The 9,735-nt window shown below is 37.2% G+C and overlaps 1 long non-coding RNA gene across 1 annotated transcript; it reads right to left on the reverse strand.

Moving 5' to 3' along the window:
• Positions 1 to 695: 695 nt before the first annotated feature.
• LOC144366867 (uncharacterized) lies at positions 696 to 8,727 on the reverse strand. The gene is made up of 2 exons (XR_013426011.1): positions 8,589 to 8,727; positions 696 to 5,025 (listed from the first exon to the last, which is right to left on the reverse strand). It is a non-coding gene; the product is annotated as an uncharacterized LOC144366867 (long non-coding RNA).
• Positions 8,728 to 9,735: the final 1,008 nt, after the last annotated feature.

The following is a 9,735-nucleotide window of genomic DNA, read 5'->3' on the forward strand; positions in this document are numbered from 1 at the left end:
TTTCTAAGATGTTTTCCTTCTAAAAATGTTACATAACTGGAATCAGAGTATGTAGCCATTTGAGCATTTGAGACTGGTTTTTTTTGCTCAGGGAAATTCCCTGGAGAGTTCACCAAATTGTTGCATGCATGCATGCATTAATGGCTCATTCCTGGTTTTTTTTTTTTGTTGTTTGTTTGTTTGTTGTTTTAGTTGTAGTTGGACACAATACTTTATTTTATTTATTTATTTTATGTGGTGTTAAGGATTGAACCCAGCGTCTTGCACGTGCTAGGCAAGTGCTCTATGGCTGAGCCACAACTCCAGCCCGGCTCATTCCTCTTTATTGTGGAGTACTGTAAGTTACAATCCTAACACACAACAACAACTTTTATCACAATTTATTTTAAGAAGCTAAATATGAGTGACTGTGATAGTCAAGAATGACGTTGGGGCTGAGGCTCTCGCTCAGTGGTAGAGCGCTTGCCTTGCACATGTGAGGCACTGGGTTTGATCCTCAGCACCACATAAAAATAAATAAAGATATTGTGTCCATCCACAACTAAAAAAATACTAAAAGAAGAATGACATTGAAGTTAATATAGGTCAACCCTTGCATTGGGGAGCATAATGCTAACTTTCTGAATGTGGCCCTGGGTAAAACCCAGGATAGTCTTTCCAATAGGAAATGAATAAAGTTAGAAAATACCATGCACTTATGTGTACACTTAACCACTTGGTTAACACAATTTAATTTGGCCTTAAATGACAAGAACAGTAAGCTTAGGGGATTAAACCTCCAGAAGAGGCTGGTGACCTTCTTCTCCACTGGGATAACATCCAGTTCCTCCTGGGCAGCATGCCTGGTACATGCAGAGCCAGGGTTCCAACCAGTTACCTGAGTAGGTCAAAGGGGTGAAGTATTCTTTTATGAGCTTGCTCTAGTGCTTGGGACAACTTCCTCTTGTAGGCTAGGATTATCCTAGTGTGTTAATATAATATTGTCCATGCAGAGCAGCTAGAAAACTGTGAAGGAAGGAGGAAGATTGAGGAACACTGTCAATTCAGGACACATTGAACCTCATAATCTTTGAAACAGCTATATAAAGTGTCCCAGAAAATGTGAAATAGTATTCTGTAAAGAGGCACTTCTCTAAAAGTAGAAACTAGAACACAGAACAACTACACAAATATATATATATATGTGTGTGTGTGTGTGTGTGTGTGAGAGAGAGAGAGAGAGAGAGAGAGAGAGAGAGAGAGAGAGATAGAGTATATATATATAATCTGCAATATGATAGAATTTCTTTCCTTTAAGATGTTAGCTTCTTGGTGACATTATGGAAAAAATACAAAAGAAGAAATAAAGTTAGACATAGGTTTATAGATGGGAAAACATACAATTAACCTTTGATGTGTTTTTTTTATCACTTAAAATATGTTTTAAGAATCTGTAAATGGGAGCAGAATGTTCATAGACAACTAGGAAATTTTGAATAGCAAATTTCAATGGTTTGCAGATGGTACATAAGTGTAACTTTACAAAAATAGATCAGAGAGAACAGGAGAGAAATGGAGAGTAATTTATTGCAATAAGGAAGAAAAAATTCTAGACTGCAAAAGAAAAACAATTAGTGTCTTTTTTTTTTTACTAAAAATGTCTTAACTAAATATTTTTTTTAGTTTGACATACAAATGAACTTAGTTTTGTGTTCTTGAATTTCTTCTCTTCATCTTCCTAATTTTATTTGTGTATGTGTGGGTGTGTGTGTGTGTTGCTGGACATCAAACCCAGTGCTCTACCAACCCAGTCCTATATCCTTTTTAAAAATGATACAATTGAGAATTTGGAAAACAGTAATGTTGAGAAAGCAGACTGAGGGAAAATCGTCATGTGTAGGTCAATTCTTCAGGTCCATTAAGCATATCCAAAACTAACTTCAGCTGTTTCTTTACAGCCTCACAATGAAAACCAGAAATTTGGGGATTATGCTAATCTCCTAGTGCTCCCCCACCACCTCATTCATTAAATGACCCCTTTACCAATTTCTTTTATAGTCTCCTTCTCTTTCAGTTACCACTTTTATTTCAAGTTCTCCTCCTCCTTTTCCCCTTCTTTAACTTAAAGGGCTTCCTGACTGGTCCCCTGAGCCTGATCCTATGAGTGGGCCTAGAATGATCTTTGCAAACAAGCACCTCTGCGTCCACCCCTCATAGGTCCTTTGTGGTGTGCTGGGAATCGGAACCCAAGACTTCACACATGCTAGGTAAATGCTCTACCACTTAGCTACATTCCCAGTGCATGCACGTGTGTGTGCATGCACACACACGCACACACACACACACACACACATACACACACACTCCTTTTTTCCCCCCTTAATTTTACTTTGAGACAAGTTCTCATTAAATCATCCATGCTCACCTTAACCTCGAGATTCTCCTGTCTCAGCCTCCTGAGTAGCAAGAATTACAGCATGTTTTCACAAGTTTTTTATAGGGACTAGGATATAGCTCAGTGGAAAAGCACATTCTGACCATGTGTGAGGCCTTGGGTCCAAACGCCAGTACCATAAATAAATATATTTTTCTGTTTTTTTTTTTTAAATCTTTTTTTTTTTTTTAATGAGAGAGGGGGGGGAGAGAGAGAGAGAGAGAGAGAGAGAGAGAGAGAGAGAGAGAGAGAGAGAGAGAGAGAGAGGGAGAGAATTTTTTATTATTTATTTTTTAGTTCTCGGCGGACACAACATCTTTGTTGGTATGTGGTGCTGAGGATCGAACCCGGGCCGCACGCATGCCAGGCGAGCGCGCTATCGCTTGAGCCACATCCCCAGCCCCCATATTTTTCTGTTTTATACTCTCATTTTTTCTGTGTAATTCATTATGCATGCATTCATTCATCCCTTTTGTTTGTTTTCTGTATTGAGGATTAAACCCAGTGCCTTTCATATGCAAGGCAAGCACTCCAACACTAAGCAGCATCCCAGCCCCCAAATGTTTATTGAGTGCCAGGTCTCCTGTGAGGATTTATGTGTAACTTCTTCCTACAAGAACATAGACTCTCTAGATACTGAACTCAATTCTAATATACTATCTAGTGGGTAACTGGATGGATGAACATATAAACAGATGGATGGATGGAGGGGCGCTTAACCACTGAGCTACATCCCAGTCCTTTTTATATTTTATTTAGAGACAGGGTCTCACTAAGTTGCTGAGGGCCTTGTTAAGTTGCTGAGACTAGCTTCGAATTTAAGATCTTCCTGCCTCAGCCTCCCTAGTTGCTGAGATCCAGGCATGTGCCATAGGGCCCGGCTCAAAATATGTTTCTATTAATCATCATTTGCAGAAAAACTTCTAAGATGTTATAACTTCTCTGCCTTCTAAAAATGACTAGACTATGTGATCCTACTAAAAGGTCTATTACTTTTTATTGGAGTGCTGGGGATGGCACATGCTAGGCAAGCCCTTTGCCATCGAATTATACTCAGCCTTCTATCCTCTTTTTTATTTTCCTTGGGGTGCTTAATTTTTCCTTTTTATACTTTTCTGTTTCCTTCTTTGTCAGGAAATTACTTTTTGTTTATTGTTTGTTTTTCTGCCACTTGAAGCAGCTGTTTTTCCTCTAATGCCATTCTGATCTCTTTGAAATTTGGAAGCCACAGTATGAAAAGAGCTATAATTGTGTGCAAAACACAAATATATTCAGACTGAGGTCCTGAAGATTATCTTTTTTTTTTTTTGGTACCATGGACTGAACCCAGGGATACTTAACCACTAGGAGCCACATCTCCAGTCCTTTTTTATTTTTTTTTTAAATTTTGAGACGGGGTCTCACTAAGTTCCTTAGGGCTTCACTAAATTGCTGGCCTCAAACTTGTAATCCTCCTGCCTCAGCCTCCCAAGTTGTTGGAATTACAGGCATGTGCCACCATGCCCAGTGAGATTATCTTTTAATAGCAGTTACCAACTCTATGACACTCGACCTTATAACAACTATTTTTCTTACTCAGAACACTTTCCTTTCTTCCTGATTCTTTGGGATTCAGACAGACATAGTATTAATGTGCAAAAAATGCTTGTAATCTCAGTGACTGGGGAGAATGAGGCAGGAGGATGGATTTTAAGGACAGTGTGGATAATTTAGCAAAACCCTGTCTCAAAATAAAAAATTACCCCAGGAGGCTGAGTCAGGAGGATCACGAGTTCAAAGTTAGCCTTAGCAAAAAGCAAGGCACTAAGCAACTTAGTGAGCCTGGTCTCCAAATAAAAGACAAAATAGGGCTGGGGATGTGGATATAAATAAAATAAAAAATTAAATGGCTGTAACTGTCCTTCCAGTTGTAAATGCCTCTGAGTTCAAGCTGCAGGGATTATTATCATTTCAAAAAATATTATTCACAAACATAGGGACTGGAAGGACAGTCAAATAAATGTCAGAGCTTGCACAAGGGCTCTGGGTTTGATCCTCAGCATTTCTAAATAAATAAAGTAGCACTACTAAATAAACACATACAAAAGGTAGAAATTAGCATTTGAACATAAGCCTCCTTAAGAATTTGTGATAAAATCTGGAATATTAAAAAGATAAATTTTGGCAGGGCATGGTGGTACATACCTGTAATCCTAGTGGCTGGGAGGCTAAGGCAGGAGGATTGCAACTTCAAAATCAGCCAACTTAGGTGAGGCCCTACGCAACATAGAGAGACCCTGTCTCAAAATAAAAAATAGAGGGTGGGGGATGTGGCTCAGTGGTTAAATGCCCCTGGGTTCCCTGATATTAAAAAAAAAAAAAAGACAGAATTTAAAAATCTATCTGTGGGTGCGGGATATAGCTCAGGGGTAGAATGTGTACCCAGCATCACACACATACACAAACTTATTTGGTTTAAATATCTGGCAGGAGCTATTGAACTGTTCAGTAGATGATAAAATGAAAAGAACATGAAGTCGGAAAGCAGATGAACCAGGTCAAAAGTTTTGTTCCTCCAGGTGACCTTTGGGTAACAGCCATTCTCCCTTGATTTCATCTGTAAAATCCCCGGCCTGAAAAATGAAGATGAAAACATTCCTCTTACTGACTTGCTTACAAGTAGATTAAGCTAATAAATTAAAAGCAGTTGCTTATTTGGCATTTTCTATTGCGGAAATGAGTTCCTCCAAAAAGCGATAAGGCTATAGGTATGACTAATTACAAGATGAATACTAACATCTCAGCAAAGCCATTGATGTTTTACTGGGCAAATCTAGTGATTTCTTTCAAATGTATGTTATCAGAGTCTAGGTGACTTTGGCTGATTTCAGCTTTGCTGATATTCCTTTCAAGAGATCTTACCAACTTTCTCTGTTTGAGTGGCAACAAAACTCATCTTTTTGTGTAGATCACCAGGCCACTCTTATAAAAGGTCTTGTGTTACCTTCCAGAACACAGCAAACCTGTAATTGTGATATACTAAGGAAATGATTAGTGATAGTCCCAAGTCTCTATCTATTAGCTCTTTTTTTGATAATGCTATTAACCAATTTTTTCTTTTTTTTTGGAAAAGGGGATTAAACCCAGGGATGTTTAACTACTGAGCCACATTCCCAATCCTTTTTTATATTTTATTTAAGAGACAGGATCTTGCCGAGTTGCTTAAGGCCTCAATAAGTTGCTAAGGTTGGCTTTGAATTTGGCTTCCTCCTGCTTCAGTCTCCAGAGTTACTGGGATTACAGGCATGTACCACATCATGCCCGGCTGCTATTAACCAAGTTTTGTTCTTTAAATTCTGAGTGTCTACCCTAACGAATTTAATTAAACAAGATAGATAACTTCTATTACAGACATTTTGCAGATAAGAAAACTGAGGCAGCAGTTTAAGCATACACCATCCAATAGTCATTAAGCAAATATGGCTTGAAATCTAAGTGTAAAGCACCAACATACTTTAAAGACAGTACAAGAAAAAAGAATGTACACTATCTCATTAATATTGCCTTACATTAATTACATGCTGATAATTTTGTATCTATTTGTAAATACATTATTAATAATTAATTTCTCTAGTCTCCTTCCCCTTTCACTTTTTTTTTTTTTTTTTTTTTTTTTAGTGAAGCTGAGTATCATACCCAGGACTTTGCACATGCTATGAAAACATTTTACCCTTGAATGACATCCCAGCCCTCACCTGTTTCTTTTAACTTTCCTTAACCTGGCTACTAGAAAATTTTATATTCCAGATGAATCCCACATTGTGTTCCTATGGGATAGAGCTGGTTTATGCAAGTTGCTTAAATTCAACCTACTAGTGTCTGAGGCAGGATTAGGATCAAGTGGTCTTGGAATATGTACATTATAAATTAATACAAATCAGTACATTAAAATATTTTAATGATTCAATCAATCAAAATGCAATTGATTGGGCTGGGGATGTGGCTCAAGCGGTAGTGCGCTCACCTGGCATGCGTGCGGCCTGGGTTCGATCCTCAGCACCACATACAAACAAAGATGTTGTGTCTGCCGAAAACTAAAAAATAAATATTAAAATTCTGTCTCTCTCTCTCTCTCTCTCTCTCTCTCTCTCTCTCTCTCTCTCTTTAAAAAAAAATGCAATTAGGCTGGGGATGTTGCTCAAGTGGTAGCGCACTTGCCTGGCATGCGTGCGGCCGGGGTTTGATCCTCAGCACCACATGCAAACAAAGATGTTGTGTCCGCCGAAAACTAAAAAATAAATATTAAAAAAAAAATGCAATTGATCAAAAAATAATAATTTGGTTTGCAAGTTATGTTATGGTACCTTGTACACCAGATGTCTTTTGTACAGCTAGCTTTACACATTATTTTGTAAACACTTGAAAATTATGAAACTTTTTAGTTTTCAGAGTGGAGGTTAAAAAGGAGATGAACTGGGGCTGGGGATATAGCTTAATGGTAAAGTTCTTGCCGAGTATGTGTAAAGTCCTGGGTTCAATCCTCAGTAGGGAGAGAAAAAGAGGAAAAAAAAAATGTGTGTGTGTGTGTGTGTATATATTATCCTTATTTTATATATATATATAATAATTAAATTATATGATATATCATATAATTATATAGTATATATAATATATAATATATATTATCCTTATTATAAACATTTGATATGATTCAGAGAGGAGAATATATTCTTTTTTTTTTTTTTTTAAAGAGAGAGTGAGAGGAGAGAGAGAGAGAGAGAGAGAATTTTTAATCTTTATTTTTTAGTTCTTGGCGGACACAACATCTTTGTTGGTATGTGGTGCTGAGGATCGAACCCGGGCTGCACGCATGCCAGGCGAGCGCGCTACCGCTTGAGCCACATCCCCAGCCCAGAATATATTCTTAATCTTTTGATCATTTTTGTTTTAATTTTTAAACATCAATTTAGTGAGGAATTAATTTTGTATATAGCATTGAGAATAAAAGAAAGGAAGAAAAGGAAAGGAGTAGGAAGGGAAGGAAGGAAGGAAGAGAGAGAGAGAGACTGAGAAAGAAAGAAAGAAAGAAAGAAAGAAAGAAAGAAAGAAAGGAAGGAAGGAAGGAAGGAAGGAAGGAAGGAAGGAAGGAAGGAAGGAAGGAAGGAAGGAAAGAAAGAAAGAAAGAAAGAAAGAAAGAAAGAAAGAAAGAAAGAAAGAAAGAAAGAAAGAAAGAAAGAAAGAGACATATCCTTGCTTTAATGGAGTTTACATTCCAGCCAGGGGGTGGAAGAGGGGATAGATGTTAAACAAATAAATGTATATTAAAGCTAATAGTTACATATTTTATATATAAAAAATAAGGGGCAGAGTAATAAGAGGACAGAGTATGACAGGGGAGTGGTGGAAGGGAAGGGTGCTATTTTTAATAATAGGATCTGCGAAGCCCTCTTTGATATGCTGACATTTGCACAGGGACCTAAACGAAGTGATGGGCCAGGCTTGCAGTTATTTTGAGGAAGAGCATTCCAGGCAAAGGACGAGCAGGTGCAAAGGACCTAGGGCAGGGGCAAAAAGCTAGAGTAACTGGAGTGGAGTGAACAAGGGTAGAAGATGAGGTGAGAGGGATATGGGGTAGGGGTGTCCATATAAGGACAGATAATCTACTAAAGGGATTTTAGATTTCATTTTGATTGACATTGAGAGCAGAATTTTAAAGAAGAGGAGTGATTAAGTTCAGAGTCATGCTTTGCCTGCTTTATGAAGAATAGGTTGTAGAAGGCAAGAACAAAAGTGCGTGGGGGTGGGGTGTCAGTTAATATGCTGTTGTAATGATCCAGTTGTGCAAGCATTGGTCGCTTTGAACAATGATGTGTGATGTGAAAAAGGTCAGATTTGTCATATTTATGATGATAAAGCTAACAAAATCTAAGAATGAACTGGAAATGAGACAAGGGGAAACAGTTGTTGTGAATACAACCTAAAAAGTACAACTTTATAAGCCAGGTACCATGGCATATGCTTGTAAACCCAGCAAGTTGGGATACTGAGGCAGGAGAATCACAAGTTCAAAGCCAGCCTCAGCAACCTAGCGGGGCCCTTAGCTACTTCGAGATACCCTGTCTCAAATAAAATATAAGAAAGGGTCCGGGATGTGGCTCAGTGGTTCATACAAAGAAAAACCAGAATGCAACGTTACCTTGTGTCGTTTGTTTGTTCATTCATTGATCCTTTGATACAGAATGCCAGCAAATATGCAAATATGCTGGATGCTAGAAATACAAAAGCAAGAGAAGTTTTCAGTCTAGTGGGGTTTAAATACACATTTTTTAAGAAAAAAAATTTTTTTTCTTTCAAATACCGTGGCACAAATTTACAATCCAAGTTACTTGGGAGGCTGAGGGAGGAAGATAACAAGTTTGAGGCCAGCTTCAGCAACTTAGCAAGACATTGTTCCAAAATAAAAAATATGAAAAGGACCAGGGATGTAGTTCAGTAGTAGAGGTCAGTGGTATATCTCCAGTACAGTAAAAAAAGAAGAAAATAAATTTGATTATAAAACTTATATTCACTGAAAATATTTTGAAGGAAAATATAAAATATAAAAAATTAAAATCCTGTCCAGATATTAAATCTTGAAATTTTAACAGGTATTACTTCTTGATATTGCTAATATATTTGACAAGTCTTCTTTCTATCATTTTATTTCTAATTTATAATGTCTTATTTAATATATATGTATTATAACATAATTGAGATTATACTTCATATAGTTTTATACCCAATATGTTTATTCATCCAACATAATTAGCAGATCATTTAAAGTTTTTAAAAAATATCATCTTTATTAGCTATATGATATTTCATTTTTATAAAAAGTATTTTATACTTTTCTTGACATTGCCACATTTTGATTTATTTCCTTAGGGGGAAAAAAATCTCAGAGCTCAGAATTGGGGACATATCTCAGTTGGTAGAGTGCTTGCTTCCCAGGCACTAAGGCCCTGGGTTCAATCCCCAACCCCCCAAAATAAAAAAGTTTAGAAATTGAGTTAGTAGGTCAAAATGGAAATTTCTAGGAGGATCTTCAAGAAGGGTTTTTTTTTTTTTTTTTAAATGGGGATTGAACACAAGGAGGCTTTGCCACTGAGCTACATTCCTAGGTCTTTTTATTTTATTTTATTTTATTTTATTTTTTTATTTTTTTAATATTTATTTTTTAGTTCTCGGCAGACACAACATCTTTGTTAGTATGTGGTGCTGAGGATCGAACCTGGGCCGCACGCATGCCAGGCGAACGCGCTACTGCTTGAGCCACATCCCCAGCCCCTCTTTTTATTTTTGAT

Source organism: Ictidomys tridecemlineatus, chromosome 9 (assembly GCF_052094955.1).
Source record: "Ictidomys tridecemlineatus isolate mIctTri1 chromosome 9, mIctTri1.hap1, whole genome shotgun sequence".
Lineage (NCBI taxonomy): Eukaryota > Metazoa > Chordata > Mammalia > Rodentia > Sciuridae > Ictidomys > Ictidomys tridecemlineatus.